This window comes from Xenopus laevis, chromosome 1L (genome assembly GCF_017654675.1).
Source record: "Xenopus laevis strain J_2021 chromosome 1L, Xenopus_laevis_v10.1, whole genome shotgun sequence".
Taxonomy (NCBI): domain Eukaryota; kingdom Metazoa; phylum Chordata; class Amphibia; order Anura; family Pipidae; genus Xenopus; species Xenopus laevis.
The window spans coordinates 221,214,850-221,232,166 of record NC_054371.1 but is presented as its reverse complement, the minus strand read 5'-3'; the positions used below and the strand labels follow the sequence as shown (position 1 = coordinate 221,232,166).

At 40.3% G+C, this 17,317-nt stretch overlaps 1 long non-coding RNA gene across 1 annotated transcript; it reads left to right on the top strand.

Annotated features, from left to right (window-relative positions):
• Positions 1–813: 813 nt before the first annotated feature.
• Positions 814–3,749, top strand: LOC121395804. Its single transcript, XR_005962686.1, has 2 exons — positions 814–1,577; positions 3,524–3,749. It is a non-coding gene; the product is annotated as an uncharacterized LOC121395804 (long non-coding RNA).
• Positions 3,750–17,317: the final 13,568 nt, after the last annotated feature.

The window sequence follows — 17,317 nt, the reverse complement described above, 5'->3', positions numbered from 1 at the left end:
GGATTTTTAAAGAGACAGTACATGATAAATTTCTAAATTCGATTCTCGAATTTTTTTTAAGTTCGAAACGAATCTGGACTATTCCCTAGTCGAAGTAGGGGCAAATTTATCAAGTGTCAAATTTGAAAGACTTCGAAAATCGAATTCAAAAAGACCAACCGAAATTGAATCAAAGTTTTTTTTCTGGCCGAATAGGTCAGTTTTCGATCTAATTCAAATCGTACGAATCGAAGTAATAGTGCATTCAAAGTCCCCCCCCCCAAAAAAAATGTTTTCAAAGTCTACCAATTGACTTCAGGAGGTCCTCCATAGGCTAAAACAGCAATTCCGCAGGTTTCAGATGGTGAATGGTCGAAGTTGAATTTGGAATTTTTTTAATTCGAAATTTCATTTTGACCCTTGATAAATCTGCCCTTAGTATGATGTAGAGAGCGATATTCTGAGAAAATTTGCAATTGGTTTTCTTTTTTTATTATTTGTGGTTTTTGAGTTATTTAGCTTTTTATTCAGCAGCTCTTCAATTGGCATCTTAAGCAAATCTGGTAACTAGGGTCCAAATTCCCCTAGCAACCATGCATTGATTTGAATAAGAGACTGGAATATGAATAGAAGAGGCCTGAATAGAAAGGAAAGTAATAAAAAGTAACAATGACAATACATTTGTAGCCTTACAGAGCATTTGTTTTTTAGAAGGGGTCAGCGACCCCCACCTGAAAGATGCAAAGAGTCAGAAGAAAAAGGCAAATAACTATAAAAATAAATAATGAAGACCAATTGAAAAGTTGCTTAGAATTGGCTGTTCTATAACATAATAAAAGTTACCTTAAAGGTGAACCAGCCCTTTAATCAATGAAATCACCAAGCACAGATATTTGCCGTCTGCTAACAAAACAGTCACAACAGAGGGTGAGGGGGACACTGTGATGGTTAAGTCTATTAGAAATGAGTAGCATTAAACTAGAAGCCACACGGCTTCAGTTTATCAGTTCCCACCGATTAAGTGGAAAGGATTGGACCATGTGATCAGCTGGGCGGGGCTAGCCATACATTAGGCCTCATAAGCGCTAATAATAAACAGAGATGACAGTTCTGTGGCGATCACGTGGCCCTGTGCCAATTCAGGGAGAATCGCTACAGTCGATACTCACAGTCCCCACTGCATTTCCCACAAACTAACACGATATCTCTTCCGCCCAAGCTGCCTGACAGACACGCCCCGTACACGCCTCCTTCCCGTAGCGCAGCCCTTCTATTGCAGAGGCACGCAGCTAAACTTAGCTCCGCCCTTCTCATTTCCTCCAATTGCAGAATCGCGCTGCTGGACTGAGTCCCTCCCCTCTAACTTCCCGCCTATCGCAGAGCCGCACTTCTTCCTCAAGACCCGCCCTTCTCCTGGAAGTTGGGTGTAAGGAAGCTGTGGGTTTGTGGGGCTAAAGAGGATGAAGAGGCGGAAGAGGTTCAGACCCCGAGCAGTGGCCTCCCGCAGTAGATAACAAGTGCTCTCACCCTTCCCAGGCTCCAGCAGTACCAAAGGCCTCGTATTCCGGCTCAGTGTTGTCCTACGGAAGGGGCAAGGGGTCAGTAATATATAACATGGCGATGAGTCTTTTAATAAAGATGAAACAGCACGTCTGCACTGGAACATGTAGATGTACAGGCTGGAGCATCTACAGAGCAATAGAGCCAGGCAGCCAATCAGCGTGCAGGATTTCTATAGCTGGTTAATGGGGTGGTTCACCTTTAAGTTAACTTTTAGTATGATATAGAATGGCTAATTCTAAGCAACTTTTCCATTCGCCTTTATTGTTTCATTTTTATAGTTTTTGAATTATTTCCCTTCTTACTTTCAAATGGGGGGTTACTGACCCCATCTAAAAACAAATGCTCTGTAAGGCTACAAAATGTATTGTTATTGCTACTCATCTTTCTATTCAGGCCTCTCCTATTCATATTCCAGCCTCTTATTCATATCAGTGTATGGTTGCTAGGGGAACTTGGACCCTAGCAACCAGATGGATGATATTACAAACCGGAGAGCTGCTGAATATAAAGCTAAATAACTTAAAAATAATAAAAAAATGAAAACCAATTGCAAATTGTCTCAGAATATCCCTCTCTACATCATGCTAACAGTTAATTTAAAGGTGAACAACCCCTTTAAAGGGGGACTCCCAATATGTATAGAGAGCATATATACTTATATATTTGGCTATATATTTATCTAAGCTCCCAATAAATATTCATTATACATTCTATTGACTTGACATTGTTTAAATGTAGCCTGTCTATGCTTTGATGCTTGATATAGGGGGTAACCCCGAAACTTTGTATGCTGCAATAAACCTTAAGCCAGGTATGACCTGTTTGCATTACCTGTGTGCCGCTGAATTTTTGCTGCCATTGGATAGAGAGGTTGCCATTTCCTCCATTTGCTGTGCACCAGGGGATCGTTTCCAGTGAAGGCCATGGTGTGCGAGTGCCTTTGGACAAGTTCTTTATATGCTCTGCACTGCTGGTTCTGACTCCTGAGATTCCATTTAAGTAGGGCTGTGAGGGGCCTGTAACTATATCTGGTATTAAAGGGCAAGGCTGGGTGCAGGTTAGGGTATTGGGGGCCCCTGTGGCTGGTGGTTCAGTTGTGCAGGACCCTTGGGATGACAAGACCTGTATAATTGTGGCCTTTATAATAGGAAGGACCTACTGCCAGCTCACTCTCTCAGCATCAGACAGGGAGTGCAACATGTGGAGGGGTTCAGGTTGCTCTCCCCAATGGATGTTTGGTCAGTTGAAGAGCTTAAACTGCCAGCTCTGTATTATTGCTTATTAAAGGGGAACTCCAACCACCCATAGTAAGTGTGGAGCCTTTATTAAATGGCCAAGGGAAGAGAGACTCACCTGTGAGTTTACTATAACACTCTCAGCACAGGTGACTTATACCCGGCAGTGGTCAGTGTCCCTAAAAACAGCAATACTCTTGTGTCTGATATTTTCTCTATCAGTGTTGTGTTGAGACTCCTGAACACTTCACTGGCTGAAGAACAGGGCTGCCATTAGAAAACATTTTCGGAGCCCCGCCCACACTAGCGCCCAAGCCCAACCCCAGATCCCGCCCACTCTACCCAAGCCCCACTCCATCACTCCATCCCGCCCTAAGACCACACAGACATCAGCGCTAAAAAAGTAACCCCCCCACATACAAGTTATAAAAAGCTATTGATGGTCAGGGCCCCCTTATAAGTTTAAACAATAAAAAAAACATTGGGGCCCCAAAAAAATATATTTTTAAAAAAAACATTGGTGCCAGGGCCCCCCTTACAAGTTAAAACAAATTGGGGCCCCAAAAAATATTTTTTTTAAAAAACATTGGTGGCAGGGGCCTATAGAATAATAAAATAATACATTGGTGGCCAGGGGATTAAAAAAAATAAATAAATAAAATAACCCATTGGTGTTCAGTAGAATTGAACTCGTGGCTTCAGGACTTCAACTTCGCCTCCTTTCGTGACTTTGGTTCTTTTCGCAGCTTCGGGAGTTCGGCTGTTTTCGTGGCTTCGGGTCCTTTGGCTGTTCACGGCACTTCCGCATTTCGGGATGGCCACAGGCTGCAGCACTGTCAAGGGAGGCCCGGCTCTTTTCAAAACTGCAGCACGGCCGGGCCCCCCATCCTGCACAGGACACTTGTCCCCCCCTGATGGTGGCCCTGCTGAAGAATAAAGGCCATAGTCGTATCTGCCCGAAACTGAACAAGGCGATGATCACTGCACGCTTATTATCTAGGCAGCCGGATCTTTGCTTTTGGCCTTTGGCTAAATGAATCATCTCTAGTTTATGACTTATTCCAATAGGAAATGAGATCAGAACCCATAAAAGAAAGATCCAGCCCGGAGCAGCCCTTATAATTCATCTTTTCACCTTCAACAAGATTCTGCTTCCGGCAGAAGGTGCTTTGTCAATGCCACCGAGATTGTTCTCCAAACCTTACATATACATGTATGGGACCTGTTATCCAGAATGCTCAGGACCTGGGGGTTTCTAGATAATGGATATTTCCGTAATTTGGATCTTCATGCCTTAAGTCTACTAGAAAATCATATAAACATTAAATAAACCCAATAGGGCGGGTTTTGCTTTCAATAAGGATTAATTATATCTTAGTTGGGATCAAGTACAAGTTACTGTTTTATTATTACACAGAAAAAGGGAATACAGTCATTTTTAAAATTTGATTAAAATGGAGTCTATGGGAGACAGCCTTTCTGTAATTCAGAGCTTTCTTGATAAGGGGTTTCCAGATAAAGCATCCCATATATATATATATATAGTTGAATCTTTTGCGAAGGATTCGGGGGGTTGGCCGAATCCAAAATAGTGTATTCGGTGCATCCCTAATATGTATGTGTGTGTGTGTATATATATATATATATATATATAAAACAGATGACATTTTACGCCTTTTGGGAAACCCATAGCAACCAGTCGGCAGCTCTGTAGTTTGGGATTACAGCAGTCTGGTTGCTAGGGCCCATTTACCCTAGCAACCATACACTGATTTGAATAACAGACTGGAATACGAATAGGAGAGGCCTGAATAGAAAGATGAGTAATAAAAAGTAGCAATAACAATACATTTGTAGCCTTACAGAGCATTTTTTTTTAGATGGGGTCAGTGACCCCCATTTGAAAGCTGAAGTCAGAAAAAAAGGCAAATGCAAATAAATAATAAAGACCACCTGAAAAGTTGCTTAGAATTAACCATTCTATAATATAATAAAGTTAACCACTTCTTTAAAGGGTCATTCACCTTTAAGTTTTAAAGAAAAAATCAATGAAAATGCACCTTTGGCACTTCCATTCATTGTTTTTTCTTTTTAAAGTTTTCAAGATTTAGCCATTATTACATTGTTAATATATTGAATATGAAATAACAGCGCCACCTGCTGTTCATTGGACAAAGGCATAGGATGTTGCTCTGCCTAAGTCAGATGACTTTTCTGTGCCGACTAATTTCAATTTCTGAGCCAAAATAATAATAATAAAACAGGAGCCTGTACTTGATCCCAACTAAGATATAATTAATCCTTATTGGAGACAAAACCAGACTATTGGGTTTATTTAATATCTACATGATTTCCTAGTCGACTTACTGTACAAAGATCCAAATTATGGAAAGGTCTATTATCTGGAAAACCCCATATCCCGAGCATTCTGGATAACCGGTCCTATACCTGTATCTTGAAAAAGAAAATAAACGTAAATTGCAAAAGTGTTATCTCTATTAGCCCTTGCCTCCGGTGGGGATTTTGCATGATAGCTGCCAAAACTCTTTCATGCTTTCTTTTTTCATTAAAAAAAAGAGCCATTGCAAATGATTTTAACACATCACTGTCTAACCCTTTGTAGTGGCCAGTTATCTGACATGTTCAGGGCAACTGGTTATGAAAATATATTGAACAGCCACATTTGCCTTTATATGGTCACAGAACCCCTCAGTGATGTCTAATATCCTTATCATTTACAGTAGGGGGTACATTATCCCTTATAATACATGAGTGATACTCAGAGTTCCCTGTATAACTCAGCCTGCAGCCTTGTGCCTTTATATGGTCACAGAACAACCCCTCAGTGACTTCTAATATCCTTATCATTTACAGTAGGGGGTACATTACCCCTTATAATACATGAGTGATACTCAGAGTTCCCTGTATAACTCAGCCTGCAGCCTTGTGCCTTTATATGGTCACAGAACCCCTCAGTGATGTCTAATATCCTTATCATTTACAGTAGGGGGTACATTATCCCTTATAATACATGAGTGATACTCAGAGTTCCCTGTATAACTCAGTCTGCAGCCTTGTGCCTTTATATGGACACAGAACAACCCCTCAGTGATGTCTAATATCCTTATCATTTACAGTAGGGGGTACATTATCCCTTATAATACATGAGTGATACTCAGAGTTCCCTGTAAAACTCAGCCTGCAGCCTTGTGCCTTTATATGGACACAGAGCAACCCCTCAGTGACTTCTAATATCCTTATCATTTACAGTAGGGGGTACATTACCCCTTATAATACATGAGTGATACTCAGAGTTCCCTGTATAACTCAGCCTGCAGCCTTGTGCCTTTATATGGTCACAGAACCCCTCAGTGATGTCTAATATCCTTATCATTTACAGTAGGGGGTGCATTATGCCTTATAATACATGAGTGATACTCAGAGTTCCCTGTATAACTCAGTCTGCAGCCTTGTGCCTTTATATGGTCACAGAACAACCCCTCAGTGACTTCTAATATCCTTATCATTTACAGTAGGGGGTACATTATCTCTTATAATACATGAGTGATACTCAGAGTTCCCTGTATAACTCAGCCTGCAGCCTTGTGCCTTTATATGGTCACAGAACAACCCCTCAGTGACTTCTAATATCCTTATCATTTACAGTAGGGGGTACATTATCCCTTATAATACATGAGTGGGGAGTGACGAAGCTGATGCTGATTAAAGATGTGAGAGAGAAGTGCCGGCAGTTAGTTCAGGTTAGTGGGGAAGATTTAACACCAGACAGAGAAATATCTTACAGAGCTACTGGTATTGCTCTATTCATTCTCACAATGTGCTGGGATGGTGCAAAGCCAGAACTATGCGAGGAATTAATGTAGCAAGGAAAGGGCCATTTCATCGGATTTAGTATCTCCAAATTGAGTTTTTAGACTGTGGATTCAGCAGTTGCTGTTTATTAGGTTAAAATAAAGAGACGGGACAAAGATAATTTGTAGCCACAGTCAGACCTTGCAGTGCATTAAGGGACAGATTAAGAAAAGAGAAAGCTGATTAGTTAAAAATCAAATGTATTTATGTAATAAAAGTTGATTCCTTATTGCAGCAAACTTAGAAAGGCATTAACAGATCCAGCACCCGTCATGCACAGCCAGTACAGGTATAACAGTGCTAGTGATGTTCAGGGTGAGAAAACCTCACACCCGCCTTTCCCCCTCCATTTATAGACCCACCGACCCACCCCACCAATGACATCGCGAAAGGGGCGGGACAGGCACAAGTCTATAAAACAGGAAGTAGGATGCCGCCAGTCTAAGGTTGTGGGCGGGGAGAGCAGGCAGAAGAGCTCAACCCGATCATGTCCGCAACCCGCAAGAAGAGCCCTTACTGAGCTTAGGGACCCACTCACAATATACAGTACACATAGAATAGAAATGTCACAATATAAGGCTGATTAGTAATTAATACAGATAATTACTACATGGCAGCACAGAAACCAGTGCAATTAGCATCAGAATTTAATAATCAGTCCTGTAGCATCAGCTTATATTACAGCCAGGGAAGCTCATTTTCTGCTGGATAATTAGTGACGAGCCCTAAGCTTAGCTTCTCAACAGCCAATCAGAGCCCACTGAGCATGTGAGTGTCACAGACACTTTCCAAGATGGTGACCCCCTGTGACAAGTTTGAAGTCCTGGATCATTGCTGCTATTGACAAGCTGAAACTTTAGCCTCATGCAATAAGTTCACTATATAAAAATAGCATTTTTAGCCACATTCATTGTTAGGGTTTAGTTCTCCTTTAACCACTGTTTGTTAGTAACTCCCTACTGCATGTCTATTCCCCACTATATAGGTCTCTTTAAATGGTTGGTAAACCCAGGCCTGTGTGCACAGCCATGATATGAGATCAAGCTTACAAATAAATATACCCTTGTGCTAGTACAGGTATGGGATCCGTTATCTGGAAACCCGTTATCCAGAAAGCTCCGAATTACAGGAAGGTTGTGTTCCATAGACTCCATTTTAATTAAATAAGTCAAATTTTTAAAAATAATTTCCTTTTTCTCTGTAATAATAAAATAGTTGCTTGTATTTGATCCCAAATAAGATATAATTAATCCTTATTGGAGGCAAAACCAGCCTATTGGGTTTATTTAATGTTTACATGATTTTTTAGTCAACTTAAGGTATGAAGATCCAAATTATGGAAAGATCCACTATCCTGAAAACCCCAGGTCCCGAGCATTCTGGATAACAGGTCACATACCTGTACAAGTTAAGAGATGGGCAATGGGGCAGGGGATGTGGGATTATGGCCGTCCCTCATGAATAAACCTGCAAGCAGGTAGCACTGTATTCATAAGGAAAGTGCAGTCCTTGCCTTCTATTCTGTAGGGCAAAGAACTGTGTATTTAGGTGCTGACTATGGGGCAGGGTGCAAAGTATAAAAAACATGGCAGCTTGCGTCTGATTTTTGTTCCTTGCATTGTTTCTTAAAAATTGTAAATGACCCCTAAGCTCTTGTCTCTCTGAGCTGCAATCTTATAAGAGCGGAGGGAGAGAGGAAGGACACTGATGTCTATGTCAGGTTTTAACAGTCTGGGTTTTCTTTTGGGGGGTTCTGTTTTTTAAATACTTTAGTTCTGCCAATCAGGCTTGCCATTTCAACTACTATCTGGTTGGTAGGTCTTAATTACCCTAGTGACCAAGTAACAGTTTGGAATTCAGAATAGAAGATCAATAGGACAGATGTACTGTATACACAACATTAAAGGGGAAGGAACATATAAAATAGAATAAGGCTAGAAATGCTGTATTTTGAATACTAAACATAAACATGAACTTACTGCCCCACAAGCCTAATCAAACAAATGATTTATGCTTTTAAAGTTGGCCACAGGGGGTCACCATCTTGTAACTTTGTTATACATAATTGCAAGACCAAGACTGTGCACATGCTCAGTGTGGTCTGGGCTGCTTAGGGATCGTCATAAATTATCAAAACAGCACAAGTCAAATAATATCTGCCAGAAGCCGATACAGCAAGACTGATTAATAATCAGAATATACAGACTGCACTGGGTCCTGTGTTGTCATGTAATCTAATGCGGATTTTATAGTTTTTGTATTGTTTAATTCAAACTTTCTCCAACTCTGCAGAACCAGTGGCTGCAGCAAAATAATCCTCCAAATAGAATCCCAGTTTATCTGTTTAAATCTGGCTCTGTGATCTTTGTCCCTGCAGCTGGAGTTGGAAACAGTAAAGGGGATGTAAAGGTAAAAATAAAATCCAATACAAATCTCTACACAGTCGCCGAGTGCTCTACAGGGAAACAAACAAAGCTGCTTGAGTTCTGCATGGCTGGGAAGTAAGGCGGGGGCTCCCCATGCTGTTCATAAGTCTGATTGTTTCCCTGCAGAGCAGTTAGGGGCCGTCTGACAATTCCTACTCACAGCAGTAAATGAAAGGAGAATTTCACTGCATACAGTCAGGTTTCTTATAAAAACGGTACACATTTTCTAATTAACGTATATTGGAGATAGGTTTCTTTTTCATTAAAGAAAGTAAAAATGGGATTTTATTATTTTTCTTTTACATGCCCTTTAAATATAACAATAAAACCGAACGCCCCCCCCCTCCTAGTTACAGACGTTTGTGGGTTAGCGGGGTCAGTGACCCTGACAACCACAAGAGCTTTATTTCAGTTGCAAAACTGCAGAGTAGAATTTGTTATTTAGTTAGAGAGAGATCTGGTCACAAGGTTTGACTTTTGCGAGGCAGTGTAAATAATACATGCAGAAGGGAAACTAAAACATTGCGAGTGTCTGTATGTCGCTGCCATCTAGTGGTTGTGTTTGACAATCATCTGTGCAACAATTATGCGGTTTTAGGCTTTTTTTTTAGCTTGCTTTGTAGGGCACTTTTCATGGCAATCATCAAGCTAAACGTTCATCATTGTATTTATCACACAAGAAGTATGGTAAAAATAACCCAGCAGCCCATGTAAGGAGCGCTTTATTCTATTTATTATACATATACAGGGGTTTATGGCCTCCATCGATCAACAGTAGTTACAAAAGAGCAATGTATGTTATGCAGCATGAGGATATATCTTAGAAAACCATTAAGTGGTTGTTCACCTTTGAGTAAAATTTTAGTATGATGTAGAGAGTGATATGCTGAGACAATTTATTTGTTTTCATTTTTTATTATTTGTGTTTTTTCAGTTATTTAGCTTTTTATTCAGCAGCTCTCCAGTTTGCAGTTTCAGCCATCTGGTTGCTAGGTCCAAATTCCCCTAGCAACCATGGTTGATTTGAATAAGAGACTGGAATATGAATGAGAGGCCTGAATAGAAAGATGACTAATAAACGGTAGCAATAACAATACATCTTTAGCCTTACAGAGCATTTGTATTTTAGATGGGGTCAGCGACCCCCATTTGAAAGCTGGAAACAGTCAGAAGAATAAAGTAAATGATTCAAAAAGTATAAAAAGTTAACTTAAAGGTGAACCACCCCTTTAATACTAAGGAAGGGTTTATACCAATCTATCACCCACTAGTAGACAACTCAGAGGGTCTGGTAGAGGGTCATACTTAAAAAAATACCTTAAAGTGGACCCATCTTCTACATATAAAAAGCTGCATAATGAAAGTCCTTCTCAAATTAAACATGGAACACAAATTATTTTTTTCATTAAAATATCCATACCTGTTATAAAGGTGTTTAAATATCTAAACTGTCACTAAAATAGTATCTGCCCCGCCTTTATGCCTGAGGCATAGAGGCGGGGCAGTCAATTACTTTCACTTTCTATTCAGCAATTCTTACATGTTACTGCTCCCCTCACATTTCTCCTTCCCTCCTCAGGTTCTATAATTGTGTAGGGCACTGTGCATGGACTTTAGGTCCCCCATTTTGGTGCATACACAAGATTTTGGGGTAATACACAATTTGTCTTAATAACAGTGTCTACAAAATGGCTCCTACCAGCTGGCTGTGATTGTGTAATTCCAAGACTGAAGGAAACAAAATTAAAATAATAAATATAGTGTAAATAAAGTTAATTTTGCGCAACGAACATGATGGAAAATAATTTGGAATTATTTCTTAGGGTGTCATGTCCCCTTTAAAGAACCACCCCTCTAAGCTCCCTTCTTTCCCAATAAAGCTGACAGTGCTTGTGTTTCCCCTTAGGGTTTCCAGGGATGGAAGGAGCCCCCACACACTGCGCTCACCATACACCAGTTCTTTCCGACCAACAAGTGATTCAGTCAAGAAAGCCACCCGTGCCCTATTCTACCCCATATGAGCCAGAATATTATCACAGATGAAGTATTTAAGGGCCTAACGTTTATTAACATAAGTGGGAAGGGGCAGGAGGGGCAAAGGGTCACTTTACATGATATAGCCTTTCTCTGAGGACTATGTGACACCAGTAGCCCGGATGTCGATGTTTACAAAAAGTTGCAGCGGTCCCAAAACCTTCTGTACCATATCCCTGTTGGCTAACATTTATTTAATTTCTTTCCTCTTGCTTTGAGCCCCTTAGCTCCCCTTGCTTTGTCTTCATTCTTCTCTACATATCACCAGAGCTCTTTTTATCCCAATGCAAAAAAATATTTGTGGCCCCTTTCATGTCATGTGACTGCACAGCCCTGGCCCATGCACCTGAATACATGGATTGGACAGAGCAGTGCTGGCAGTAGGGAGGGTAGTAGAGTCTTTACTAGGGGTCCCCTGGGGTCACAGGGTCTGCTGATAGTTACACCACAAACCGTAGGGCCACAGGGTACATATCTCTTATAATTCTATATTTTTGTTAAACCTCTAATAACATCATGGTCTGTTACTGCAGAGAAAGAACATTGTGTATTACATTTCTAGCTGTCACCTTTCCCCGGGCATTTGCTTTCTCTTGCCTGTCTCTGCCTGTGGCATGATAAATACCTTTTGAAGCTGTTGGAGAAGATGATCAACGTGAAGATGCCGTTTCACCTGACGCTCCTCAATGTATGCTTCTCTAACCTGAAGGCCTCCAACTCCTCCTGCAGGTCCATCAGATTTTATTTAACTCAAAAGGCAGCAGTGAGTCTGTGTAAAGGATCTGCGGTAAGGGAGCTAAAAAATGTTAAACTGCAGCAAACATAGGTGTGTATTTACTTATTTGGTCAACCCCATCAGATCTTCTCTGCAACTTTTTTTGATAAAACGCTTTTTTGATACATCACCCACAGACAAACAGGCAACCGGGTCTTTTTGTTTATATTATTTTACATTACCTTTCCAGGATTGGTTCATACAATTGGTAAATGTGTTGGATGTTCCAGACAATAATTTGGTAATAATGTTCTATATGAATTTATCACTACAGTTAATTTTAATAGTTCTATGTCTTTATTCCACCATTTAGCCTGACATATTATTTACAGCATGGGGTTATGTGGTTGAACAAATTTTTGGTTTACAACATTTTATCATTTTGCAATTTCAATACCAAATTTTGTCTCTGATACATTTTCTGATAAATGCCTTCTTGAGACGACATCCATAGACAAACAGGCAATCGGGTTGTTTTCTCGATATTATTCTATGTTACCTTTGCATGACTGCATGGTACAATTAGTAAATATGTTGCACAACCTAGACAATAATTTGGTTTCTATTATAATGTTCTATATGTCTTTATTACAACAGTTGATATTAATAGTTCCATATCTTTACATAATTTTATGGTCGGACACAATACTTACAGCACTGGATTGCATGGTTGAATATATTTTTGTTGTGCGCCATGTTATCATTATGCAATTTCAATGTAAAATGTTGATATTTTACATTGTGGATATTCTAGCTCTCCAAGAAACCCACTGGACAGCTTCAGGACCCGAACCTTACTTACACAGATACTTCTCACAAATATATGCCACCACATTCACAACCAAAGCTAGAGGAGTGGCCATAGCCTTTCGCAACCATGTGCAATTTTCACTTGAAGCCTTGGTTATTGATCCAGAAAACCGTTATCTACTCTTGACTGGTTCAATAATGGCTACACCGGTTACATTTCTTAATCTCTATGCCCCATCAATAGGAGCCAAACAATTCTACACTGATGTATTTAAGTTGTTACAAATACATATGAAGGGCCTTGTGTTTGTTGTAGGGAATTTCAATTTTGGTGATGAACCCCAAATTGGATCATACATCTGGATCTAACAGCAACTCACTAGCAGCTTCAAAATATCTCAAGAAATTATTTCAAGATTGTTCATTGATTGATACATGGTGATCACTAAACCCCTCTGTTACAGGCTTCACATTCTACTCTCCAGTACATAATTCCTACTCCAGAATTGATAACATACTAGTGTCAAAACATACTTTACAACAGATAGCCCAAGCAGACATACTCCCAATGTCATGGTCCGACCTCGCCCCTGTAATAGTAGCTTGTAGTCAGCTCATACCAGACATGCATTGCAGTTAAATGAATCCCTCTGAACAGATACCTCTCTGAAATCCACGATTGTTGACGACCTACAAGAGTAATTTGAAAATAACATAGATGAAGAACTTTCTATGAGTAATATATGGGCCGCTCATAAGGTGTTTATAAAATAGAAAATACTATAAGAAGGCTTGAATCTATCCACAAAACAACCTCATCACCCACCACCCTCGACAAATTGATCGAAACCAGGCAACAACTGAAAAAGTTACTACAAGAGAAGGCTGAGAAAGCTTTCAGATGGTCTCAACAAAAACTATTCTTATTGAAGGACAAACCAAATTGTTACTTTGCAAACAAATTAAAATCCAAACAAGGCTATTGACCTATAATCACCATAATCACACCCTCTGGCACCCATCTTAACAAACCAGCAGATATATTAAAGGAGAAGGAAAGGCTAAAATGAAGTACGTTTTATCAGAAAGGTCTATATAAATACACCAGTAAACCCTCAAAGTAATGCTGCTCTGAGTCCTCTGTCAAAAGAAACACCACATTTCTTTCCTTCTATTGTGTACTCATGGGCTTCTGTATCAGACTTCCTGTTTTCAGCTTAAACCTCCAGGGCTTGGGCTTGAGCATGCTCAGTTTGCTCCTCTCCCCACCCCCCTCCTCCCTTCCCATCTGTAATCTGAGCCCAGAGCTATGAGTGAGCAGGGAAACTCAGTCAGGAAGTGATGTCACACCAAAAAAATATGGCAGCTGCTATCCTAAACAAACAAAGAGAGCTTCTAGAGCTGTTTACTCCCATATGGTAAAGCATTCTACAGAATAAATAACGTTATAGCTTGCACTATTGTGGCTAATCTATTGGCAATAAACTGCTTTGCTAGCTTTCCTTCTCCTTTAAAGGAGTTTCATAAATTTTATGAAAATGTATACACCTCAACAACTCCGCACATCAAGCTCCCTAAAATATCCTTTCTCTGAAAAAGAAGCACTTAACAGTGATTTAACCGATGAGGAAATCAAACAAGCCATCCATCCAGATGGATTACCCCTCAGCTATTACAAGAAATTCCAAGCATTTCTAATTCCACATCCATCTGTGCTGTTCAATGACATGCTATTCAGAAAACGGAGCAAATTCCAACAGATCTCAGGCCTGAGAGTCAACATGAGCAAAACAGTAGCTATGCCAATTAATATACCTTCCCCTCAAATTAAATTATTGCAACTAAACTTCCCATTTCAATGGAAGCAACATTCTATAGCATATCTGGGAGTCAAGATAACGAATGCTTATAACACCCTTTACAAAACCAATTTTCCCCCAATGATTCGACATCTATAGTCTATACTATCCGAATAGAACAAATTCCCACTTTCTTGGCTAGGACGCATTACCTCCATTCCCATGGTGATTCTGCCAAAAATCGTTTACTTATTTCGCACTTTGCCTATCCCAATGCAAAAAAAGATATAGAGCAGCTAAAAAATTTTGTTTTGTATTTTATTTTTTTTTACTATTATTTTGGTTACTGTATAACTTCTGTCAAAAGTATAATCCAATACCGCATTGTTATACTTTGAGAAAGTTTATTTGAAAAAATTAAAATAAAGAGAAATAAAAGAAAGGACTTTTATTCTACAGCTTTTTATGTCTGTGTGACAGGTCTCCTGTAACTTTGTCTTGGGCATATGCTGAGCAAAATAACAATTTGTTAATCTGATAGACTTTGCAGGGTGAAAAACTAATTTGCAGTTAAATAAAAAGCAATAACAAAAGTGCAGTGAGATTGGTGGTCAAACAGCAGTCAACAGCAATGTAGAACTGAAAATAACCTCAATAAAATAAAACATAATTACACAAATTTACAGCAAAATTTTGACTTATATGTCAGTCCATGTCTAATTATTTGCCAGTAGTAGTAACTCAGTGAGGTGAGTCAAACTTTCGAGTAGCGGTTCCTTAAACTCAGATCCTCAGATGTTTCTGGACTACAGTTCATACACCGACCTGGTTTCTCTGCAGTCACGATCCCAAACTAATTACAATTGGCTGTGCTAATTACTCAACATCCAATGAAATGCTACAGTATAGGTAGGGGAGGAGCTACAGGTGTTGCAATTACACCAGGGGCCCAAAGGGGACACAAATAACTCTTTAACAGTGAAGAAGAAAAATTGTAGCAGTGGTTTAACTCTGGCCTCAAAGTGATATTGTCACGTATGGTTTCCCAAAACCCAGAACAGACGCCAAGGCTCCGGTCACGGCTCGTGCTTCCGCCTATAACAGCTGCCATTTGCTTCGGGAGGAGCCCTTCACTACTTGGATGTTGCCAGGTCTTAAAGTAAGAGAACCAAGGCAAGATTTCTCAGCAGGTAAGGAACCATAACGTTCAACAGGAGGATCAAGGTTAGAGCAAAGCATAGTCGAAGAACATGCCGTACAAAGTCAGGATCCAGACGAATATACAAATACATCCTATGGTCAGTACAAGCAGGGAATCAGCAGAGGTCAGGGACAGGTAAGGGTCAAGAACAGGAAAACCAGACAATAACCAGGAACTATCTCACAATAGACCTACGTTGGGCAAGGACAAATCAAACGAGGAGGCTTTAAATATTAGAATTTGCCAACCAACAAGCCGTAAGAGGTGCGCAGTAGAGGAGGCGGGCGGGACAGCACCATCGTCTCTTAGGTATCATCACAGATAACTTTTTAGTGTCTCCCGAACATGGAGAAAGATGACTTGTCTGCTCAAAGATATATTGAAATCTGTATCACCCTGGGTTTGCTTCCCCTGAACTGTAGCTTGATGGGACCGATTGAAAACCTGTATGTATTAGTGGATATAAGAGGACGGTTAAGAAAATTAAAGAGCATTTCTAGTAGACCATGGTGACAATGGTAGGGCAGGATGGCAATACTAACCAGTGGCTAAACTAGATGCTACTGGGCCCCACAGCAAATTCATTTCAGATCCCCCAACATATCCAGTGGTTTTCCTGTTTTACCAATATATGTTGAAATTGCTCATAATATAGGGCATTGTGGGGCCCCCTTTACCTCCGGGGCCCCCTGCAACTGTAGGGTCTGCTTCCTCTGAAGTTACGCCCCTGATACTAACTCTTTAGTTAAGTGTTCCTTAAACTTACAGATCTTAGTACGAGGCTGAACAATGGCAAATTGATATGGGTCAATGTTTGTGGCCAGTTGAAAGAGAATGTGTGCTGAAGAGCAAGGAAATAAATTGTTGCGCAATCAAGTATAAGAAAAAACACATACTGCAATAAATCTACATTGATTGTACATATCTTTATTGAGATAGCACTAATTGTAAACACCACACTGAACATATTAACAACACCTTAGTACGTTGGTATTACAGGCAGAGAAAACAAACATTGCAGTTTATAAATATTCCCAGTTACAAAGGTTGAGAACAATGTGTTCAGAGACACAGGAAGAAGAACGTCAGTGCAACATACAAGTGGGTGCAGGCACAATAGGCTTTTAGGTTTGAAGGCTACTATGGGTTTTTATTCACAATGGCTGAGGGACGTGCTTAGAAAACCTGTTTAATTCTAGGGAAAGGGTTATTTAAGCCACAGCCATCGTTGCTGACACAGGTTCCTCCACAGGTTCTTACACCGACATTCATGAAAATGCCAACCTTTTTGAATATGTGCCAACAGTTTGGTGAAGGTCCTTTCCTGTTCCAGCACAGTAATACCCTAATGCACCAAGTAGGGGCCACACTGAATGGCTTTGCTGAGATGGGAGTGGAAGACCTTGACTGCTTTGCACAGAACTCAATCCACACAAACCCCTGCAGGATCCCCAAAATCAGTGCCCAAACTCACTAATAGTCTTGTGGCTGAATAAAAGCAAATCCCGCTTGAAAAGGTTCCACAATCTAGCCTTCCTAAAATTGTAGAGGTTCTTATAGCAGCAAATGGAGGTACAACCAGGTCTGGACTGGCAATCTGCCTGATGGGCTACTCTGTTTAATCTGAAGTGTGCCGCTTGGGAAGATGCCAAAGGGAGCCCAAGAGAAACCGCCAAAGGTAG